The sequence below is a fragment of the Pteropus medius genome, unplaced genomic scaffold (genome assembly GCF_902729225.1).
Source record: "Pteropus medius unplaced genomic scaffold, Ma_sr-lr_union100, whole genome shotgun sequence".
In the NCBI taxonomy this organism is placed as follows: Eukaryota; Metazoa; Chordata; class Mammalia; order Chiroptera; family Pteropodidae; genus Pteropus; species Pteropus medius.
Window position 1 is genome coordinate 23605329 of NW_024351729.1, and position 23427 is coordinate 23628755.

Genomic DNA, 23427 nt, shown 5'->3' on the forward strand with positions numbered 1-23427 from the left:
CTCAGTTGTAAAAACTCTTCCCACTCTTCCCTTTCCCTCTGCACAAGGTAATTGCAAAAATCTAGAGCTCTGGAGTTATTTTATTTTCTCTTTTGATGGCCTAAAGTGAATTAAAAGCAGGAAAACATTGTGCACAAGAAACACTATATGTGTGTTGTGTATTACATCTTAGGCTAAATGTTACATGAGAACAAATGGTTTAAGGGAGTTTGCGCACACAAAAGAGGTTAGCAATCATTTTGAGCCCAACATTTGGCCCAAATTAGCAATTTTCAAATATTCATGTTTATATTTGAATACAAAGATTTCTTATTTCAAACCAATTGCTGCTGATCAGTAGCATAACTTCAAATTTGTTACAGTGTTCAAGAATGGAGTGGAGGGGAGGGCCAGAGTGAAATGGAAACTTTGAACTTGAAGTCAGAAGACATTAGTTCTCAGCTCTTCCATTACTACCTGTATGACCTTGAGCAACTTATTTAACTTCTCTTCATCTCAGTTTACTCAGCAATAAAATGAGAGTAATAATTTTTACATCACAGGGATATGGGGAGGATCAAGAGAGATGATAAAAGTTAAAGTGTTTTGAAAACCATTAATGCTACACAAATGATTATTATTATTATTCGTGGGAATGGGAGCTGTTACCAGAGCTTACTAGGATTCGGGTGGCTTTTAGAAAGGGTCAGAGATGCGTCACAAAAAGGAATATATATAGCTCTAGGAAACATGGTTGGCATTGAATCCCATTCCTAGTTTCAGTGAGTATTTTTCCAGGAGACCTACAATCTAAGAAAGTGACTTTCTTCCCTATATTCTGTAATTTTTCGACAGTTATTCCTGCCTTCAGGAATAACTGAGATACTTCAGTTCCATGATCTACTTCCCTTGGAAATCATTACTGTAGCATCTAGGTTTATCTCTTAGGACTTTTTCAATCTCTGATTCTTCAAGCTATGCTTATTTTGCCTTTTTTAAAAAAGATTTATCCCCAATCCTACAACAGGCCAGTTTTACAGAATACTCCACTAAAGCCATCAAACATTGTGTATAGTTGCAGTGTGAAGAGTTTGATGTAAACTAAGCACTTCTGTATATACATCCTCCCCTCAAATCACAGACCATGCTGATGACAATCAGTCTGTTGTGAGGACAAGTGAAAGAGAGAGTCGTGGGTCCCGATTAAATCCGTGTTCTAAAACCTTATGCATGTGCTAAACTTTCCTGTTTGCTCTAGAAATCTTTTATCTGTTGGGATGTTTTCAGCTGCACGTAACAGAAGAATCTCCGTTCGATCTGGACTGACTGTAAGAAAATTTATTCTCTCACTTAAGAGGAGTCTAGAGTAGCCTCCAAGTGTGGTCCACTGGGGCCTAGGCTTCACGTCTACCTTCCCCTCGACTCCTGGCCCTGCCCTCCTCTGCGTGTGGACTACATCCCCATGTTGTTAGGGAGATGGCGGTAGCAGTTCTAGGTATCGAAATGGGACGTGGAAGTCTCCCAGGGAAGGAGAGGGCCCGCCTCGTCTCCTCCTTAGGAGTGAGAAAACCTTTAGCCCCAAGTAGATTTTTTTTCTCATGTCTCAGTGATCAGAGGATTGTAGACCAATCCTCGGCAAGGGAAATACAATGACCATGTTTGGATAAGAACGAATCAGAAAGTACCCCGGGAGGGGCGGTCGCGTCCCCTGTCTCTGAGCCAGGTAGACACCCGAGCAAGTTTGGGTTCCGAGAGGATGGGAGAGGTGGAGAAATGGGTCAGGGAGGCAGCACAGAGTAGTGGGCACAGAGTACCCACTAATGATGGCTTTCAGAGCAGATCTTGCGGTGCAGCTTAAAATGTTGGAGATTGCTAGCCCATTACTGAGAGAAGAATGTATGCGAAATGCTTTAAATAAGAGCCCAGACAGAAACGAAACCAAAACGGGCGAGGGTGGGGTGGGGGCGAACGGGAAATAAGGTGGGAGAGTGGTCTGCCTACCTCTTTTTAAGAGTAACACTGGAAAACACATCCCTCAGATGGAAATATTCCCATGAAAGCTTGGTAGAGGCCTATGACGTACGTCTCTGTTTCTTTTAAACTACACAGAGGTAAAGTGGACTTGCGAGAAAACATGGCTGAAAATCGTGAGAAGTTATTTCAAAATTAAGTTGTAAAAGAGGAAACTCACAATTTCCTAGGCCGAAGCAACCACAGCTGGTGGTTGGGAAAAGCAGTTGAGGTTTTTTTCATTCTAAGTTGGCTTAAAGTTTAAATCTATCCCGAGGAGGCTTTGACTTAGAAGTAATTATAATTCTGAGTGATTTGGACAGAATTCTAAACAAATCCCAAGAATGAGATTAAATTTTAAAAAGTTTGTGATCGATAAGATAGATAGATTCTAGTTAGTCTTTTTGTAGGTACTTAAATGTGACTTAGGTAAAAGCTTGCTCCGTAAAATTCACTGACTCGATCGGTTACTATTGCTCAGGTGGCGAATTCATGTTATACTCTAGTAAAGGGTTTGGTAGAAGGATCCCAAACCAAAACCGTTTTTCTTTTCTGAATCTAAGAGGCCAGGAACTCTTTGAGCCACTGGAATGTACTCCGTAACATTTACGCTGTCGGAGGCCGTATTTCCCATCATAGTACTTAAGTATGTACTTCTATAAAAGTGGGTACCATCACCATATGCTTTAACTCTCCTAACTACAGAACCAAAACATTTAAAAATACATTACAAACAAGACTCAAAAATCAAAATGGTTCAATTTAATGACACTGATTTAATATGATAAAAGAACTGTCATCGGCCGAAACTAAATCTCAGCTAGCAGAGGGCCCAAAGCCTGTATAGGGCTCAAAGTGCAGGTTCTTATGAATTCAGGGTTTGGTGCCCTTCCTCCTGCTTGAATTACTGGGAAGCCCCATTTGCCAGCACATCACTGCAGCCCTGCATGGCCCTCACTTGAGGAAGTATCATTTAACCTGAAGAACTGCTACTGGTTTTTTTGATACAAAGAAAGTATCAGTTTAATGTGAGGTTTCCTTGTGGAGGTTGTTCGGTACCACAACCCAGCTTGTCCATAAGTTCTAAATATCATTAATTTCTTAAATAAGTATAACCATAGCATCATTTATTGATTTTCTTCTGTCGTGCGCTAAGTGTACTTTATATATCGATATCTACTTATGTCTTTTTAACTCTCACAAAAACACTTCAAGGTATTATGACTCCCGTTTTTTGAGTGAGGAAGTTGAAGCTCAGAGGCTTGACTGACATCAGCCAGTGCATGGTGGAGGTGGCAAGTGAATCCAGATCTCAAAGCCCCTGCCACTTCTCCTGAACCACAAGGTAAAATGAGTATGTGATTGCCTGTTACACTCCTCCAAGGTGACTTAAAGAGTAGTGGATGATGGTTATGTAAATTGTTCTTGCACAATTTAAGGATTCCCACATCACCCCATAAATGGCTCCTAATTTGATTTATTTTCATCAACGACTATAATGACTCTACCACTTTAAGACATCAGCACTTCTACATAAGAAACATTGTTTCTTTTCAAGCCTTGTGGCTGAGGGAAAGTCAATTAATGTATCCTAAACTCTATTTTAAAGCACTGATTAGATCTGACCCTAGACAGGACAAAAGGAAGTGAATTTAGAGTTAGGATTGATGGGTACCATATGGCCTGGAAAAAAAGGGAGGGGGGGAATAACTTTCAGCAGGGTTAAGCTCGCGTGTCATCCAAAATTGTACAAACCAAACTAAAATTTTAGTCTTGACCATGGCTCATGCAGGTTTCTCTCTTCCTCCTACGCCGTAATTAATTAGGGTTTCAGCTAAGAGAACGAGGAGAAAAATATCCATAGGGTAGAACGGATGAAAAGTTGAGTGGAGGCCTCGTTGAGGTTTGAGCGAAATTTGGCTCCAAGTTTCTCTACGTTATTCGTGTTTTGTTTCCGACTTCGCGGTACCGGAGTTACAGATACGTGTGTGTGCGGTGTTAATGTGTTTAACAGCGTGATTGATGTAACAGATACTCAGTGAGGCCGACCAGAGGCCGGCTCACTCTCTCCACACCACAGCGTCACACTGGAGGAGCTCGTTTGATTCCTAGTAGCTGGTGTGTAAGACAACAACTTCCTGCCCCCACCGCTCCCCACGCCCCCACCCCTGGCTTTGCCGACGAGCTGTGCCTGATGCTGGGCGATGGCACCGGTAAGAGAGAGGGCGGGCAGGAAATAGCAGCGTCGTTACACGTATCACTCTGAATCGAAGTATTGGAAATACAAATAAAAGATGGTCACGGCTCTCTTGGTTTTGGAAGATAAAAGCTTTTCAACAGCAACATTATGCAGTTCAGCTCCTGCTTTCTTTGCCAGCAGCTCCTTGAGGAGAGTGGAACTTGAAAAGGGGTGGGGTCCCAGTGGGGCAGCCAGGGGAGTCTCATTAGTCAGCAGCTGGAATCATCTGGGGTCAATATGTGGCGTCCCCACACCATGTCCCCATCGCAACAGAAATACCTGGGTCCCCTAAACACATATCAACCCCTCGGATGTATCCAGAGGATTGACTGGAAAAGTCAGTGTTCGAAGCACAGACGAAGCCTCTTCTCTCCTTTGGTTGGTGGGAAGGTGATGCTGCTTTGGTTCAGGAGGAGCCACGGGTATAGCTTCCCACTTCGGAAGTGAGATAATCAGAATCATTCAGCTATATGTCCCACAGCCTGAAATATATTTATTTAGGCAGAGGCTGGGAGGATTGATCCTCAGTTCTGTAACGCACTCCACTTCCACTTGGCTTCTGTCCTGCCTGTGTGTGGAGTGTCCAGGGCAGTGTGGTCGGGGAGCTGGGCTGGGAGAGTGTTTAGTGTCCCACTGGATGTTGCAGGAAGAGTTGATGGCTTCCAGTGGCCTGAGCCACTCTCTGCATTACCAGCTGGCAGGGAACCTGAAATCACCATTCATGCTACGGGCAGAGCGGTGCCCATTAGTAAGTCTTGGGATATGAAGCTAGGAAGGACTTTGGAGATAATTTTAGATCATCCTTTTCATTTTATAGTCAGGGCAGCAGGCCCAGGGAGAATGTGGCCAGTCTAAGACCACAGAGACCTTGGAGGTAGCACCAGGGACTGGCATCTGCTCCCCTGGCCTCGGTTCTGTGGCCTGGCCCACAGCACCTCACCTTCTGGGTCTCCCGTGGGGCTTCTCCTGGAGTGCTCATTGGGCGGGACCAGCCCCCCAGGATTTGCTGAGTCCTGGTTGTGCCACAGCAGAGACTAGTGGTGCAAGGGGTCCTCAGGAAGCAGCTGCCTTAGAGGACACCCTCTTTGAGTAGCAGACACGCTTGTTTAGCACCTTCCAGGAGGTAAAAGAGAATGGAGCCAATTACGTGTCCAGAATACTGGAACCGTCCTTTCCACACTCAATTCTCTGGTCTCCCACGGTGTATGAGCTGCTTGTTAAATTAATGTTTGCCTGTCTGGAGTGCCAAAGGAATAGGCATTATAGGCCAATTAGAGATAAAAATCAAACCAACCAGAGTTGTCCTTTTAAAAATTAAAAGTCCTTTTTATGTGCTATGGAGGTGTCGGCATTATCATAAAGACTAATTAGGACGTTTTACAACATCCTGGTAAGGGAGGGAACAATATTGTTGGTAACTTTAAAGATTATTAAGCATCTTTAGCGCTTCAGGTCAGATATTTAAGATGTTTTTTGTGCTCACCTGCTGTTGCTGCAGGAAGTATTTTATTGTCTCATAAGAAGAAATAAGCATTTTGAAGGCGTAAATGCCCGGCTGTAATGGACGGTCCTTTACTTTGCAAAGCCCTAAAACGGGGTCTCCAGGAAGAGCTGGCTGTGACTCAAGATGAGATTTATCACGCTGTGTTCGTCAGTTTGCAGTGAAGGCAGTTTCCATGTTGGCCACCTGGAGAAAAAAAATCTTGAAGGCAGACATTATGAAGAGGGTTCTTTCTGGCGCTGGCAGCAGAAACAAGGAAACCAGACAGTGCATGTTCCTAATAAAAATGCTGCTTTTTACCTATGGGCAGATGCTTCTCCTGTGTTCTAGCAGACAGGTTCGAAAGCACTGAAGGAATTAAGATGGGGGTCCATGAAACATTTTCGGGGGGAGAGATCTTGTTTCTGATTCTCCAGTTTCTCATAGAAATCACTGTGAACTGGAACACATTCTTTGGAACTCGATTGAAGACAAAGGCTGTGGCAGTTGCAAGTTGGAAGCTTAAATTGCATGCCATTGTCATTTAAAAAATCGTACATTGTCTTGAAATTCAAATGTCCTTTAACGAATAGGGAAATTGTACCAAGGTCAGACAAAGCAGAAGGGTAAATTTAAGTGTCACAAAAGTATCTGAAGCTCCTCTGAAGATCTGTGCTGAGAGATTTCCAGAAAGCTAAAGAAATCTTAAAGAGTTCTCAATCGAAGGCTGTGCATTTAAAGTGTTATTTATCTGTGAGAGTGTTGGAAAGGCTTTCACATTTTCAATAATTTTAATTGAGACTAAAAGCACACAATTAGGCTTCACTTAGTTATCAGTGAGAACAGTAGCCATTTTACTTTATAGTCTTAATGATATAAGAAGTGTAAAGAAAACAGAAGGCAGAATTAACACTTAATTCTCAGCTTTGTGCTCTAGGGTTTTGCCACATGAACTATTCACGTCAATCGGGTGTTTTACAGTAAAATTTCAGAATATGATTCTGAAACTTTACCATTTCCTGATGACTGTTCTGCCACACTCCAATTTTCAAACAACGTTTTCTCTCTTTAAAAAGTTATTTCTCACTGTAAATATAATGCAGTCTTAGTGAACAGAATCTTAAAAAAAAACCCACCAATGTATACGACCCACACAAACATCGTTAATGTCTTTGTGTATTTCTTTCCCCCTTTTCCTCCTTATGAATCGGTTTGTTTAGGATTTACATAATTGTAACCACCATATTTACACAATTTTATATCTTGCCCTTTTCACCTCGTGTATCGTAACCTTTATCCATGTTATTTTATGGTATTTGTAAACATAATGTTTAATGGCCTCATAATCTGTTATTAAGTGAATATATTATAGTTTGCTTAACCAGTCTCCTCTTTCAGACCTATAGAGTCTTTCCAGTTTTTTGGAGAGGTTATACAGCTAGCAGGAACAGAAATTTGATTCAAAACCCTTATTTAAATCTGTGTTTCTCTGCCATTCCAGACTGAGAATGTGCAGCATTATGAAAATGTGTTTCCTATATGCTAGCCAGCAAAGATCTTGCTTCCTATTTGAAAACTCTTGGCTAATTTGATAGATCACAATAGTATTTTGCATTAACTTGCTTATCTTTTGATTACTAGGCAGACTCTTTATATTTTGTCAACTAGTTCTACTTCCTTAGTTACGCAAATTTATTCCTCAGTTTACCTCAAGTATTTCAAGTTATTTTATCTTATTATATATAGGGGCTTACCATTTTATGCAATTAAATCTGTGTTGCTTCTCTTTGTGGCTTTTTCTAAGCTTTCAAGCTTAGAAATGCCTCTTCACTCCAGAGATTTGACAGATAATTCAATTCAGTTGCCTTTGAGTTTCTTTCTATGGCTGAATCCTTTTATCTTTTATTCCTTAGTGCACCTGGTATTTATTTTGGTGTATGGTATGAGATATGGATATAAATTGTTCTTGTTTCCAAATTGTGAACCTATTTGGTTGGCTGAATTCTTCTTCTTTTTTGATTTGTGATGTCTTCTTTATCATATATCAAATTTCTTTTTTTATTGCAGGCTTTTTTTTCATAGGAAATATACCAAAAGCCACTGAGCCTCGTCGAGTTTCTTTACATGTTTATTTTTGCATCATAGCAGGTTATTTTGACTTGACAGTTATGTAACTTGCTTTGAAGTCAAGTAACTGGGGTAACCATGTACAATAGACTATTAAGTGGGGAGCACCGTGAAGATCCAGAAAGAGCAGAGTCTAGAGCATCCTGTTGTAACAAGGGGTGCTTATCACAATCACCTATGGACCTTAAAAAACACATACAGCCTTGGACTCCACCACGAGAGATTTTCACTCTACAGGACTGAGGTGAGACCTCAGCATCTCTGTTTTCAAAAAGTTGCACAGGTGATTCCGATGTGTATCCCCCAGATGAGAACCATGGTCTGGAGTAGGGATCAGCAAATTGTAGACCACATGCCAAACCCAGCCCACCACCTGTTTCGGTATGGCTCATGAGCTAAGAATGGTTTTTACATTGTTAAATCATTCGAAAATTTTTTTAAAAAATAATATTTTGTGACATGTGCAAATAATATGAAATTCAAATTACAGTGACCAAAAATAAAGGTTTATTGGACTATACCCATGCTCATGTATTTATGTATTGTCTATGGCTGTTTTCTTGCTACAATAGCAGAGTTCAGTAGTTATAACTCAGACTGTTGGCCTGCAAAGCCGCAAATATTTACCATATGGCATGGTATGGGGAAAGTTTGTGACCCCTGGCCTAGAGTACTGAAATAAGAACTAGAGTTACTTGGTTCTAGGGTATTACTGAAGTACTGTCTCAGAATGTTTACTTGTTGGTCATTGCAGAAGCAAAATTCCTATAGTTTTATCAAGGTTCTAAGGGCAAGAAACAATGCTGAAAGATTGTAAGTTGCACATCTCCCATTTCTTGCAGTAAGGGGAATCTGACATCCTGAATTCCCGCTGCAAAATAGCCAGAAATGCTGCATGAAATAGAAATAAACCCCTCTTTAAATGCATGGCCGAACTAGAAAGAAAGTAGAGGTAACTTTCAGAGGTATCAAACAAGGTAGAAAAACAAACCCAGAGAGCTAAGAGTGTGCTGAAGATTGCTTAGCAATCTTCTTGGTGACCACTGAGGGAACAGGACACAAAACCTTAGGCCACTGCAAAGGAGGGAGGTGAATTGTTCCCCATCCCTTTATCCCTCCCAGCACTGGGACAACATCCTTACTGAGAGGGTGACCTAGATTAAAAAAAATAAAAGGGCACACAAAGGGAGACAACAAAGAAACTTGATATCTCAGTCTTTGGTTCAGGGTAAGGACAAAGTTCTCTCCTGAAAATTCATAACATAAATGTAGCTCTCATGTGGATTTGGGGCCTGGACTCACATAATGTGCAAGATGTGAAGATTCCAAGAATTTAGTTTCAAGCAGTTTCAAGTTGGCATCGACCTCAGGTACCTGGCAGCAGCAAATCTATCACCTCTCTGGAGGAATAAACCAGTCTACATATGACTCATATGATTCCCACATGTAAGGTTCCAGTGGACATGAACTTATACAATGATAGATATACAAATAACAAGATGCACGAGGAACTAAGGCACCATGAGTGAGAGTCAGAACAAACAACATATAGCGGAAGCAGTCCCACAAAGACTTCAGAAGAAGGAATTACTGGATACAGAATATAAAGTAGCCATGTTTTATCCAGTTTAAAGAAATAAATTAAAAGTAAGCATAAGGAACAAGAGACCATTCAGATGACCAACCATCAGATTGGGAGAAGAGTGAAATAGATGGCTAGGTATAGCAAATATAATAATTAAAATAATATACAATGTCAGTTTAATCCACTATCTGACCTTATAGGAGAACAATTGACCACCCTAGATGGGTAGTGTAGGTGGAGGTGAGTTTCGCAGAGTTCTGAAAGACAGACTGAAGAGTTTGGAACTTATTGTGTGCCACGACGAGCCAATGACATCTTTTGAGCAGGAGGGGTCATTGGGGGACTCAGAGTCCTCTCATATTTAACTCCAAGTCTACCATCCTTCACAACACACAGGTACATACCTTCGTAAAAGGGACTCAGGAACCTTAAATATTGCAGCTAAGTTTCAGGATGAAAATAAAGGGCAATGTGGAGTAAGTGGCAAGTACAATCTTCTCACCAAAGGGACAGAGCAACAAATTAATGTCTGTGCTATTATTGATGCAAATTGGTGCAAATATGGCCACTGAGTGGCAGGAAAAAGAAGAGCAAAAACCCAAGCGAGAGACACGTTGGGCTAAGAGAGTAGAGAAGTTTTGTAGGCAGGTGGGGACTGTGGCTGGGTGAATGGGAGGTAAGTTAATAATGGATGAAGGTGAAGGTGGGAAAGAAAATAGTTAAGAGTGAACACGTAGAAGGTAAGTGATGGCTGATTAAACCTCGGGGCACATCATATCAGCACCAGGAAGTTACCAGCAAACCAGATCCTGGCACCTAAATGGCTGCGAGGGAGAGAATTTTCTCCCATTCATTTTCTTACTTTTGAAGATCAAAGCCTTGATTTTATGACCATTCCTAAACTCCTTTGTTAGTATTCTCTAACATCTTATTATTTAAAGTCCCTCGTGAACCCTTTTTTGTACATTAATTGCTCTAATTAATGTTACTATTTTGACCCTGCAGCTCCCCTACCTCAACACCTTGCCCACCTTGTGAGGCCTAATTTTTTTTTTTTTTGAAAATTTGACCAGCCAGCTCCATAGAGATTCTCTGATTCTGCTTATATCCTATATTTTCTGCCTGATCTTAATAGGTTAATTTCATTGTGAGATGGCATGCAATTAATGCAACTTCTTATGTTAATGAGCACACAGTTAATTATTTAATAATTATGTTAGCGATGAAAACAGTTATGGGCCAATTATTACAATTACTATTAAAATAACAAGTTGAAGGTTCAATTTCTATCTATAGTTCAATTAAAAATAAATTTAAACATAAAATTGTGAACGAATGACTGGTACGTAGGAGACAAAGAACGTGTTTATATCTGTTAAAGTTAACAGCTATCAATCTCGCCAGTAAATGTGGTACAGGAAGGACTAGAACACGTAGAGACTTTGTGCAGAGTGCTCCTTGCCATCTTTTAAGAAAAGCAAGACTTCAAGAAAAACACCCCAGTTTGGAAGGACATCAAATGGGTAAGATATCAGTAACTTATGATTGATTCTAAAGTCAAGGTCAAGAATGTCTCAACATAGAACAAAAGCCATAACCAACCAGGTGAGCTGTCTTCTTGGTCGCTAGATAGCCACTGACTTTTGGCAATTCATTTGACCTTTTTTTAGTAATTTACTTTCCTTATCTATCAAAAGAGGCTTTAAAATTCTGTGGAAATGCATATTTGTAGAGGCATTGTCTCCCCCACATCAAAGTAACCAAGGCTATTCACCTTCACTAGAGTTGGCATCTCCAAGTATCAATGAATTGTGTGTGTGTGTGCGTGCGTGTGTGCATGCTTACACATAGGCACATGTAGACATGAAACTGTAGGCAAAATTCTATAATTAGTCTATTTGCAATAAGAAATCTTTGTAAATGATTTGTCTTAAAATCTAATTAAGACGATGCATTGCAAAAATGATTTGTTGTTAATGGCAAAGCAGGCTGCGAGGGCGTGTCTGAATTAGGGGAAGGCAGATTGTGAGCAATAAACCATGTCTGCCTTGGTCAGCCCCAATAGCCACACTGACTCTTTCATTTTCTTTATTACTATTAAACTTAGTCTTTTTAAAAGCATATCTGTTTTACTTTGATTAGTTTTCTTTTTGTTTGGCTTGGACTCATAGACTCTTGAACTGGGAGAGAATCTAGAGCTCATTTAGTTCAACTCTCTTATTTTATAGAGGAGAAAGCTGATAACCACAGAGGGGAAGTTACTTGTCCAAATTTATAGGGTCGATTTGTAGCAGATTTGGAGCTAGAATTCCTACCTTTGACTCCTAGTTAGATGCTTTCTCTGCTCAGTGCTTTCCAAGACTTGTTATAAGATGCATCATAAATAATATATCATTTTATATTGGTAAAACATTTTATAATTTTCAAAACGTTTTCATACATATTGTCTCACTGGACCCTATAACACCCAATAAAATAGACTTAGGCATTTTTCTCTGTGTTTTAGCTAGATGAGAATCCTGAAATTCACTTGTCCAAGGTCACATGATTAGTAAGTGTTAGAAATGTTACTGGAAACCAGTCTTTTCGGTTCTGGTTTACTGCTCTTGCATTGCTTCATGATGTAGGAAAATATGGGATGGGATAATAGGGATTTATTTTGAAAACTCAAAAGCAACTTTAAATTTATCTTGTAAATATTTTTTCAAGATATCAGTCCATCACATCTGAAGAATTTCCTTTTGGCATATTTCACACTGACCCTACACGATCTCTGTGGCAGTGAGAAGCAGACTAATACTTGAGTTGTGAACAGTATGCCTCTATAAAAACCATTTCGTGCACTGTTCAGTGCTAAGCGGTGCCACTGATGAAGCCCGAAGCCCTATGGCTTGTAGGCATTACAGAAGAGTACAAAACCAGCAAGAATTTAGAAGAATAAGAATTGAGAAAGTGACGTAGGAGACAGTGGTAAAAACAGAGGACCCAAAGGTGGGGATGGGTGTTGTGCCACCAACCTTAGGGCTCATGGGGGGTAAAAAGTACCTGGTATCAGAGACTCAGACTTGGCATTTAGAATCACCCCTTTTCCCAGCTTTTTACTGACCTTTGTCCTTGCTCCATTCGAGATGGCCCAGTAGCCAAAATGAGTGAACCTTCATTTCGGGGTCCTGGTAGACATGGCCAAAATTTAAAAAAAACAAAACAAAACAAAATAGCTAATAGTCATTAAGATTAGCTTATAATGTTAAATGTTACAAAGCTAGCATTGACTGAGAATTTACCGTGCCAAGCATTGTTCTAAATACTCTATGGGTAATAACTTACTGAATTCTCCCAACTCTGTGAAGTAGTTTTTCTTTTACAGATGAGAAAATTAATGTGCAAAGAAGTGAAGTATCTTGCTCAAGGTCACATGGCTGCTAAGTGGCAGAGTTGGGATTCAAACCAGAGTCCTTGGGATTAATCACCAGGCTACACGGGTAAGTGTCAAGTAAGTATTAAACAATCCCAGAAAGGGTTGATTACTCGGCCCCTCCAATGACATCATAGCTTGCTAGGCGTGCTGCTGTGTTCCATGCTCAAGATGCAAACTATGGGTCCAAGTGCAGAGTCAGCCACAGAGGGCTGACTCTGTGCACACTGGCCATTCCACACTCACTATATCAGTTTTCTGTGCAGCTGTGAAAACCACTTAGCTGAAGGCTGTGCAAGCCACAGCCTCACCACCGAGTGGTTCTCCACGAGATTTAGAAGATGCCAGTCTCAAAAGAGAAGTGTTTTGAAGAGCGCGGGGGTGGCATTTCCAAGTCCCGCTTCACTGCTGGGTTCTGGGGATGTATGGTGAGATGCCCCTTCCGAAGGAGAATCAGTCTCGATAGGCGTTAGAATCAGGCCAGGGTTATTGGCAGTTTTGTGAGAGAGGAAAAAGGGATTAGGAACAAGAGTAATTCTCTGTCTTCATTGATTTCAGAGGCTGTTTACTTGCAAGTGTTTCTGCAACTTTCCTTTTCCTTTTCAACACATTTACAGTGAAGGGAAGAGATTTGCTCAGTGGCGACTGGGAGAGAGTCCTTCAGAGCTTAGGGCTGCCAAGGTCAGGAAATGGAACACATGCCTTTCGCCAAGGCAATTTTTTTTTTTTCTCATCAGATCAGCGGTCACGCAGGGAAAAGGGCCATCGACAGGTCCAGATGTAAGTTTAGTGGTGAGGAAGTAGCTACAGCCTCCGATGTGTTGTAGCTGACGATCAGAGAAGCTTGAAATAGTCTGTTTCATTAAAACGGGGGCCCGCCTTGAAGTGCTGGCTTCTGAGTGCCTGGCTGGAGGAAGGTCAGGGGGAATCTATGTCATTGCTTCTGCTGCAGCTGTTATAAGCCATTACAGGAATTGTGAATTCAATTAAAGCAGAGCAATAGAATTGAAATTAAGTAGGAATCATCTACTTTCAGAGTTAGAACATGCAAGATTTCCTTTGTTATCTCGAGGTGATTTACCACTTTATGGATTACAAGTCTGTGATGACGCTGCATATTGTTTGAACCTGTCGAGCTGCTCAGCTCTTTTAGAAGACAACTGAAGAGGAAATACTCTTTTTTTCATCCCCGTGAAGCATTTCCCAATTAAAAACCAACCTACCAAGCAAACAACCCAATAAAACAACATTTAAAGAATCCGAACATCTCTGTTAGTAAAATCCCAAATTGTGGGAACATGTGTTTGGAAATATGTGTTTTTCAAATCCAAAGGGAGGAGAAGGTGTGAATGTTATCTGGCAAATCCAGGGCATTATTAGCTGCAAATATTAAAAACATTTAATAAGTTTACTTTCCCCTTCGAGGACAGCGAGGCATAAGGGGGAGAGGCCTCCTCCCCCAGGGTCCCGTTTATGAGTGATTTCAGCAGAGGAGGTGCTCCTCACTGCCAAAGCCTAATGGGCTGCTGGCGGTGGTGGTGGTGGGGGCTGTTGCTCCCCTGCTTTCAAGTCAGCTCAACATAACACAGCTGGATGGTGGCTCACAGGCGGCAGGGTCTCCACTCACTCCTGGCTCTGCCTTTGATGTGCCCCTTTGGGAAGTGCTAATAAGAGCTGTTACAGTCACTAGGGTGAGGGTGGGGGCTTGGAGGCGGATGTGACAATCTAGGCATCCATGTGGCTGCTCTGTGCTTAAAATGAAAAGGAGAGAGAACTGATCCCGGACAAGGACCAGTAGTCGTTGCTGACAGTTGGGACTCCAGAGTTGGATGTGTTTCTGTCTGCATGCAGCCCTCTACCCCAGCGCTAAAGGTGGTTGTCACCGGTAGGGAGAGGGAAAGAGTCAGCAGATTAGACTGCTCATGCATGATAGAGCCGACACGAGGGACATTTCTCCAGGAGGTTGTGGAGCACCATGTCTTACGGCGATTACTGCTGGGGAGCGTCTGTGTGGAGAGATTGGCTTTCTGTAACATTAACGCCAGATATTGCTCAGGGACATCTGGGCACTGAAACGGCTTTGTCTGCTCTGCAGGGATAAGGCAAGAGGCCTTGGGTGATGCTGAGTTTGATTTAAGAACTGGGAGGACCTGTGGTTCCTCGGCATTTCCAAAATGGAAGCTCTCAGATTATTAGCGTCTTGGTGATGTAAGCCTGAATGAATGGGCAAGGATTTAGGTTTTCTCCCAACTCTGGCTGGGACAGAGTCTCTTCATCTGGGCCTGGGCGAGGAAGCCTCCTTGCTGCTTGCTCTGGATCCTGCCTACATAGTATAGAATCGTATAGCTATGCATGAATGCGGCTTCCTTTTACCTTTTGTAATGCCGCAAAGAATTTCTCCATTATAGCTGAGCTTATTTTAATTTGTAAGGGAAAAAATCTTAAAGCAAATATAGAAAGTACTAAATTTTCTGAAATGGTACTTCAACCAAGGTGTTATATAATGGCTAAACTATAAATGAACCACATTTAAAAAAAATCGAATGAGTGAATTTGAGTCAGAACTAAGGTAGGACTGTTTTTAAATTTTTATTTTGACACAATTTCAGGCGTCACAAAGTTGTAAGAATAGGATAAAGTCTATCCAGATACCTTTTATTTAGATTTCTCAAATATTAATATTTTACTACTTTTGTTTTATCTCCTTTGTGTGCTCTCTCTCTCTCTCTTTCTCTTTCTCTCCATATACTATATCTATAAAACTTTTGTGACTGTTTAAGAATAAGTTGCAGACATGATGCCTCTTCCTGTAAATTCTTTATGCTTTCTAAAAATAAGAACATTCCCTTACATAACCATAGACCATAGTACAGTTATCAAAATCAGCAGATTAATATTAACACAATACCATTATTTGATCTATAAACCTTCCTCAAGATTTTGCATTCAGTTGTCATGTCTCCTTAGCTCCCTTTACTTTGAACAGTTGCCTAGTTTTTCTTCAAAGCCATCCATTTTTTAAGAGCATCTAGAGTAGATTAAAGGAAAGAATATAAATATTGCGGAGCCTGCTAATTTTCCTTTAATCTTTGTAATATAATTACATACTAATAGAAATTTTAGTCGGATACATGATCACCCACTTAAAGAATACATTTCCCAGACAACCTCTAGATGTGACCCTGTGACTAAACTCTTAGACAATGGGGAAATGAGTGAGGTAATCTGTGCAACTTCTTGATCAAGCCCTTTAAGGGAAAAGAATAGAATACACCTTACTTTTCTTTTTTGTCTCTGTACCATATCACCATGTGGTATGATGGTGATGGCAGGGGTATTCTCTTGGACCATGAGACTGATCAACAAGATATCCCTGGGAATTGCGAAGCAACTATCCCAGCCCTCGGCTATCTCCCTCCTGATCACCCCATTCCCATCATTCCTCTAAAAAATTTAAGGACTTAAAAAAACCCCACCATACTGTTCTCGCACTTAAGAAAATTAAAAATAATTAATATTATCAAATATCTATACTCTGGTTCATTTCATGGGGAAGAAATTCTGTCTTGTGTCAGTCTTTATTATTTTGGATCTTTTTCTTACATCAGGTATACCAGTGACCTGACCAATACAATTGTCAACCAGGGGTCCCCAACCCGTGGGCTGAAGACTGGTACCTGTCTGTGGCCTGTGAGGAACTGGGCTGCACAGCAGGAAGTGAGCATCAGGTGAGCGACCAAAACTTCATCTGTATTTGCAGCCACTCCCCAGCGCTGGCCTCACTGCCTCAGCTCCACCTTAGATCATCAGGCATTAGATTCTCTTAAGAGCACCGGTCTCTGGTGCCAAAAAGGTTAGGGATTGCTGGTCTAAACCACTATTTAAGATTATTCAAATCTCTGGAAATATTTCTGCCAAAGGAGGAAAAACAGCACATTTTACACTGTAACAGTATAACAGTGAAGTGAACTTGTGTAGAAATTTTTTATTGGTGATTTTATCAAGATTGCAAAATTTTGTCCTCTTTATGCTTTTATTTAGTTTTTTCAAAGTCGTTACATTTCCTCTTTTGCATCAGTGTCAAAGCTATATTCTCTATGAAAATACAAAGCCGTCTTTGTTATGCAAATTTAAAGTCTTACACTTCAGGGAATTTTGGGTTGAAATAGCTGCCCCTGCAATTTCCATGTGATGGCATCAGGTGGCAGTAGAGTTATTTATATACATTCTGTGTAGCCTAGTGTAATAGGAGTTTGACCGATGACATCAGTATAAGTTCCTGAGCTAAAACATTGGACAAAAATATGATCTGTTTACTTCATAAAAAAGCAATACAAACTGAAGAAAATTAACTTCATATAGAATATACAAACAGAAATCTCATATACATTTTTCATATGTTCTTCAGCATACCCAAGCTAAAAACATGGTCTTAATATTAAACCCGAAAAAGACTTTATTTCCCATTTTCTATTTCTCACAGGACCACTCTTATTAATATGCCTTCCTCTTAATTGTCTTTTCAAGTAAGGAAGTTCTCTTTTCTTCATACAGACAAGAATATCACCTTTCTGGTCAACTAAAATGACCTAAAATACAAATTTTCTCTTTAGTTTCTTGCTAAAATTCCTCTTATTCCTAAATATTTAGGAAGAGGAAAGAAATGATAAGTGGTAGCCCTTAAAGCCTATTAAAATCTTGTGCTCGTGATGGATTAGATTACCTATGGTATTTAGAATTCTTTCCGAATTTTCCCCTTCCAAGTTAACACAGCCTGGGAACATACTTGACCTAATTTGCATACAATAGTTTTTAAGCCTGGTTCCAGGATAACACCCAGAAGGAAGACAAAATTGAACTGAAGTGAACAAGATTTGAATTCGTTTTTCTTACTTATGTAAAGATAAATTATCTCATGTGATTTCCTCTTGCCCATCAACAGGGGCTACAGAACAGAATGAGAAGGGAATTTTCTATGTCTCCGTGCAAAGATGGGAAAAAGCCAGGAGTGTCTTTGCGGTAAGTGAAGGATTAGTTGAGTGTAGTGATGTTTCTTGATCTCTGTCCTGCGGCTGTTATGTCATAGTAGATGAGATTAGGGACATTTGCTCTCTGATGCATTTTATTTGGATTTATCAGTGTCAGTTGGACTAGAAAGAGTTATAAATGTTCGGTGCACAATTCATAAGTTTGGATTCCGAAGTCCTTGCAGGAGATTAGAAAATAAAACGTGCAGCTCTTCGTCCTACTCAGGGACAAAAATGTCCCTGGAAAGCTACGTCTGGTTATAGGTGGATTTGGGCTTATAGCTCTGCCCACAACCTCCATTATGGTCCCTTTTGAGCCTTTTAAAATTCTTCTATGCAGATTTCATGACATGAAAAGGAATCACACATGCATATGTGTATATATGCATGAATATAATTAAGGGCTTTGTTTATGTGAAGGAAATATATAATAGTGATGTGACCAAAAATAAAATGAGCTATTCATTCATGAAACATTTATTGAGAGCATAGTAAGAATAGTGAGAATAGACAAACATTTATTTATCAGAACATAATAACGCGTCTGATACTGGATTAGGTGATGTGCCGTCAAAGGCAAAAAAGACATGGTTTCTACTTCTACAGGGTTCACAGTCTCCTCCATGCAATACCTATTTTAAAGAGTAGAGCGTAGTCTATGAGAGACTCAAAATATTATCGAGTCTGTCAGTTTTTCTTTGATTCTCATTATTTAAAGGTATGAATCACTGAGCTCCATAACACGTGCTTAGTCTTTGTTAGATTTTCTCTTTAACACAAAAAAGTTAAGGGCAAAACTTTTAAAGCGTGGGATTGAGATTCAGCTACAGTGTGACTCAGACCCCCAAATGGGCCCCTTCCTGGAGACAGAAAATCCACTTACAGTAGGAAGCAGTTTTCCTGGGACATTTTTGCCCCTGGGCAGGACAAATTAGGCAGACTTTCCTCATTCTCAGGTTTTTTTTTTTTTTTTCTAATTCTTTTCCAGATATCAATCTCACAGCAATGCTAGGAAGTATAATTTTTATCCTCATTTTACAGATGAGGAAACTGGTGCACAGAGTAGATTAGGAACTTGTCCCAAGGTTGCACAGCTAGTAAGTGCCAGCCAGGATCTAAACACAGACGATATTTGGCTCCAAGAAACACATCCCGCATTTTAGAATTTTACTTCAATTCAGCTAATGTTAATTGAGAAATCAGCATAGCTAGGCAGTGGTTTAGGCATCAAAGACTCAGAGTTCTCATGAACTTCTCATGGAGTAGGGGAGATAGATGCATCTGCAGAGCTGTGGCAGACGGCAGAAAGCAGCCAGTGGTGTAGGAAGCTGAGAATGTTCTGTCAAAGCAAAGAAGGAGGCAAAAGAGATTTTGTCCTCATTTTAGTGATTGGAATATCTTACCTGGAGATAGTTGGTGTTAGTACGTGTGTTAAATAGACTTTTCTCGTCCCCGTTGTTTGGGATGGGCTCTGTCCTTGTTGGATAGACGTTTTTGTTTGTTTGCTTGTTTTTGCCTCCATTATTTGTGGCCAATGTCTGTCAATGATCAGCAAATTCATAGACTTGAGCTTGGGTTGACATTTTGCTCCTCAGTCTAATGGCTACCGCATGTTTCAATCATCTTCATTTCACTCAGAGAATTTCAGGCACTGATTTCATTGTTGGATAGCTATGAACTGGCTTATATGGCTTACCCACTAAACTTGACTTCTTTTTGGGTAGAAGGAGAGCCTTTTGGTTGGAGGCCCCAGACCCATCCTGGGCCCAGGCATTCAGATAGTAGGTCCTCAAAAACAAGTGTTTATGAGATGAATGAAATGCAGAAAACTAACCCTGGGATTGAAGGAAAAACCCCACCACCTTTTTATCCTATTGCCCAGTCCAATTCACGTTTGACACCCTACCCGCTTAATGAGGACAGAAGCTGTTCATTAAATAAATTAACCATTAAGTTGAGAACATGAATGTCAATATAGACACAGGCTGTTAATTTGCCAGTCGCTGATGCATCTAGTGCCCGAAGGACCTCAGACCCTGCACGTATCTTAAACAGCAGGTGATTGAAACATGGCTGGGAGGGGCTAGGCCAACGTGGAGCTCACACAAAATTGACAGAATTGTTCAAAATGAGATACAACTCCTTCTTGAAAAGTGGATGCTACTTGGCATTGAAACTGAAACTCTCTAAGTGACTAGGCCTATCCGGTCTCTTTTGACTGTTTTATTTCCATTTTAAAATAGATTGTACTATTTCTTACTTGTAATTTGGCCTAATGTTGCCTTGAAATAAGAGGGTGATAAAGAAAAGGAGAAGGAATCTTTGATCATTTGTCATACTGTGGAAAATCTGACACTGGCTTCAGTTAACAGATGGAACCCCAGAGAATTTCTCAGCTTGATCTCCCACCGGTGCCCCGTCTAATTGAGTAGAGGAAACTAGCCTTAGCAGGGACGTGGGCAGCTGCCGAATGAAGCCATCACCATTTCAGTGAGGCTAAAATCTCTGCCACACTCTGGGCTTTTTTTGTTTGTTTTTTTGCATGCCGCTGAAGCATAACCGTTGGAGGATGATGATATTTGGTGAGATGCTGTGGGGAAAGCACTGGCATGGAACCCGGGAGACACGAAGTCCAGCCGGTTTGCTGCAGTCAGGCTTGAGAGCATGGAGGGGTTCCTTCTCCTCTCTGGGCCTCAGTTTCCATGCATGGATCGGAGTAGATGATCTTGTGGGTCTCGCTCAGTTCTGACACTTAGCAAGTCTTTCTCGACACAGAGAAAAGAGAAAAGGAATATAAAAGAGTAGGTTTAGAAAGTCCTTGCTTGGGGCATACACAATGGCTAACCATAGATTTCATTTTCCAGGTTAAAACTTAATACTTTCATCCATAAATGATCCTAGAAATGGGAGTTTTAAATGTATGTTTGGCAAATATGAAGGCAGGGTGAGGCCAATGGTGGGGGTGGGCGTGATGGAATACCAGGACGTCTTTGGGAACGCATTGGGGGAAACTCTTCATCTGCCTTCCCCCTGCCATGCCTACCTGTTCCCCACATAACTGCTAAAGGGATCTAATAATTCACGAGTGTACCTTTTTCCTTCTGAACCATAAGTGGAGCAAGGGCAGGACCACATTTGTCTTGTCCGGTGATGTAGACCTAGCTCTTTCCCAGCACAATACCTTGCCCAGGATAGATGCTCCAGTGATGGCGTTGAATGAACGAAAGCATGCATGCTTAGAATTTTTCAATGGCTAACCATAGATTTCATTTTCCAGGTTCAAACTTAATACTTTCATCCATAAATTCCTTCATGGTTTTGCCCCAGTTACCTCTTCATCCTCATCTTCTCCAACCTTTTTGGATATATTCTTCCCTCCAAGTATAGGATATTATCTGCCACAATGTTTAACATTTCTGTGCCTTTTTACTTGTTACATTTATCATAGATGCTTTTCTTCTACTGTTCTTCTAGTTAACTAGTTCCTCAAAACTCACATCAAATCCCAATTACTCGGGAAAGCCTTTTCTGATCTCCCTCCCCTATTGGGATTTAAATGTCTCTTCACTAAGTTCCCATGGCATTAAATGTATACTTCTAAATGACTATTTATCATGCTATTTTGCAGTTATTACCTATCCCAAGCACACTATCTAGAATACAGTACATGCCCACTTAATGCATGTTTAATGAGTGATTCAGTGAGTTAAGCTCTCAGCCCCCATTTCAGGCTCACATTGCTGCTGCATGCCTCCCCCGTCCCCCACTTTTTCTTTTCATGCATGAGGTCCCAGAGCCTCAGCCTGCTTCCTTGCCTTGGGGTTCTTCCACTGCTCAAAACTTAGCTACATAGTAGAAATCTCTTTTTTCAAGTTCAGTGTTTTTGTTGTCTCAGTGAAGAGTCCACAGGTCCTTTTCATTTTATGTATTGATCACTTCATGGAAATTGAAGAGAAAAATAAAAAGCCGAATGGTTCTAGAAGCTTGCAGAGGTCTCACAGTAGCTCCCTCCCATCACCCTCTCCATCTCTTCCTGTCATCCTAACTGGAATCTCAGCTAGACTTTTACCTTCTGATTTATGCTCAGAGTTGGAGGTCTCCAATCTTTTTCATTCTTTTGACCTCACCTTTAGATGTCTTATGAACCCCATTCTTTATGATTGGTTCCTCTTGGATCTGGTTAGGGCAATTATTGCTGCATAGCATATTAAACCAAAACTAAGCAGCAGCTCGATATAACAAACATGTGTTATCTCACACAGTTTTTGAGGGTTATGAATCCAGGAGTGCCTCTGTTGTATGGTTTTGGCTCAGGGTGTCTCATGAGCTCTCAAGCTATTGGAAGAGGTTGTAGTCTCAGCTAAAGGATCTTTTTCGAGCTCACTGTCGTTCGCAGGCCTCAGTTCTTTGCAGACTCCTGAACTGAGGTCGTCATTTCCTCGCTGGCTGTTGGCTGAAGACCACTCTCATGTGAACCTCTCTAAAGGGCTGCTCACAACATGACAGCTAGCTTCCTCAGAAGTGACACACCATCACTTCTGCCATATGCTATTGGTCATACAGACCCAGCCCAGGTGCAAAATGGGAGGGGACTACGCAAGGGCATGGGGGTTACTGGGAGCCATCTTGGAGGCTGGCTGCCTCGGGTGGGAGTAGGGCATTTTGTCTCCAGTGGAAAATAGCATTTTTGAGAACTTCCCAGGTGGCTGGTACTCAGTTCAAATGGCCTCTAGTGTATTTTGGAATTATCTTCTCTGTACATTTTTTTATTGATGTTTTGGAATTTAAATCCGAACACTTTTTTTTACAATTTTAGATACATCATTTCAGCTGATGCAGCTTTCGACTATTTGGAAGAAAGACGAACATCACATACAATTAGGACTGTAGAATGCACTCTTGGCCTTAAGCCATCACATTTTCTAGATTCCAAATGGCAAATTAGAATAAAAGTTTCTAATTTTTGCTTTATAAGCATGGCATTATTTTCAGCATTCTAAAGGTGGGTGTCAGGAGGGCAAAGAAGTGCCTGAGGCATGCTGAAATGATAGATTTTTAAAAAAATAAAATCTGCTTTGTGGTTATTACCACTGCTTATAAATTATTATAAATTACACCTATGGATTATTCATGTAAATGGTTTTCTGATTAGTTAGAAGTCATCAAGGAAAGACAGTCAATGCTGTTGTTCCTCAGAACCTAGTAGATAAATTGACATGATGGAAACATTTCCGAGAGACTTTGCTGGAGGCAGAGCGTCGGAATGTGTTGTCATGAAGCGGATCGGCATAGGAGCATGTGAGGTCTCCTAGTCCACGTAGTTCTGCTCTTTTCACAGCTCAGCTGTTGGACAGTGCTTTTCAAGGTAATGCTTGTAGAGTCCCAGGTGAAGGATAGGGTAGGAAGAGATGGTAATGGTTAAGGAAGGTTCCAGGTCTCCTTTCTACCCTTTCTGCAAGCAGAGTACCACTACGAGTTTTTAAAATATTACATTCCATATAACTACAGTTTCATTTTGAGAAAAGGTTTAGCAACTTCGAAAAGAAAGGAAGGTGAGAACCTCCA

At 40.8% G+C, this 23427-nt stretch overlaps 1 long non-coding RNA gene across 1 annotated transcript in view; it reads left to right on the top strand.

Annotated features, from left to right (window-relative positions):
• LOC120587700 (uncharacterized) overlaps positions 1 to 23427 on the top strand; it is a 32878-nt gene that overhangs the window by 2153 nt on the left and 7298 nt on the right. Inside the window, exons 2-7 of the long non-coding RNA XR_005649063.1 lie at positions 3205 to 3334; positions 5814 to 8079; positions 10802 to 10943; positions 12788 to 12902; positions 16444 to 16563; positions 17778 to 17854. This is a non-coding gene — a long non-coding RNA (uncharacterized LOC120587700). The remainder of the gene's footprint in view (positions 1 to 3204; positions 3335 to 5813; positions 8080 to 10801; positions 10944 to 12787; positions 12903 to 16443; positions 16564 to 17777; positions 17855 to 23427) is intronic.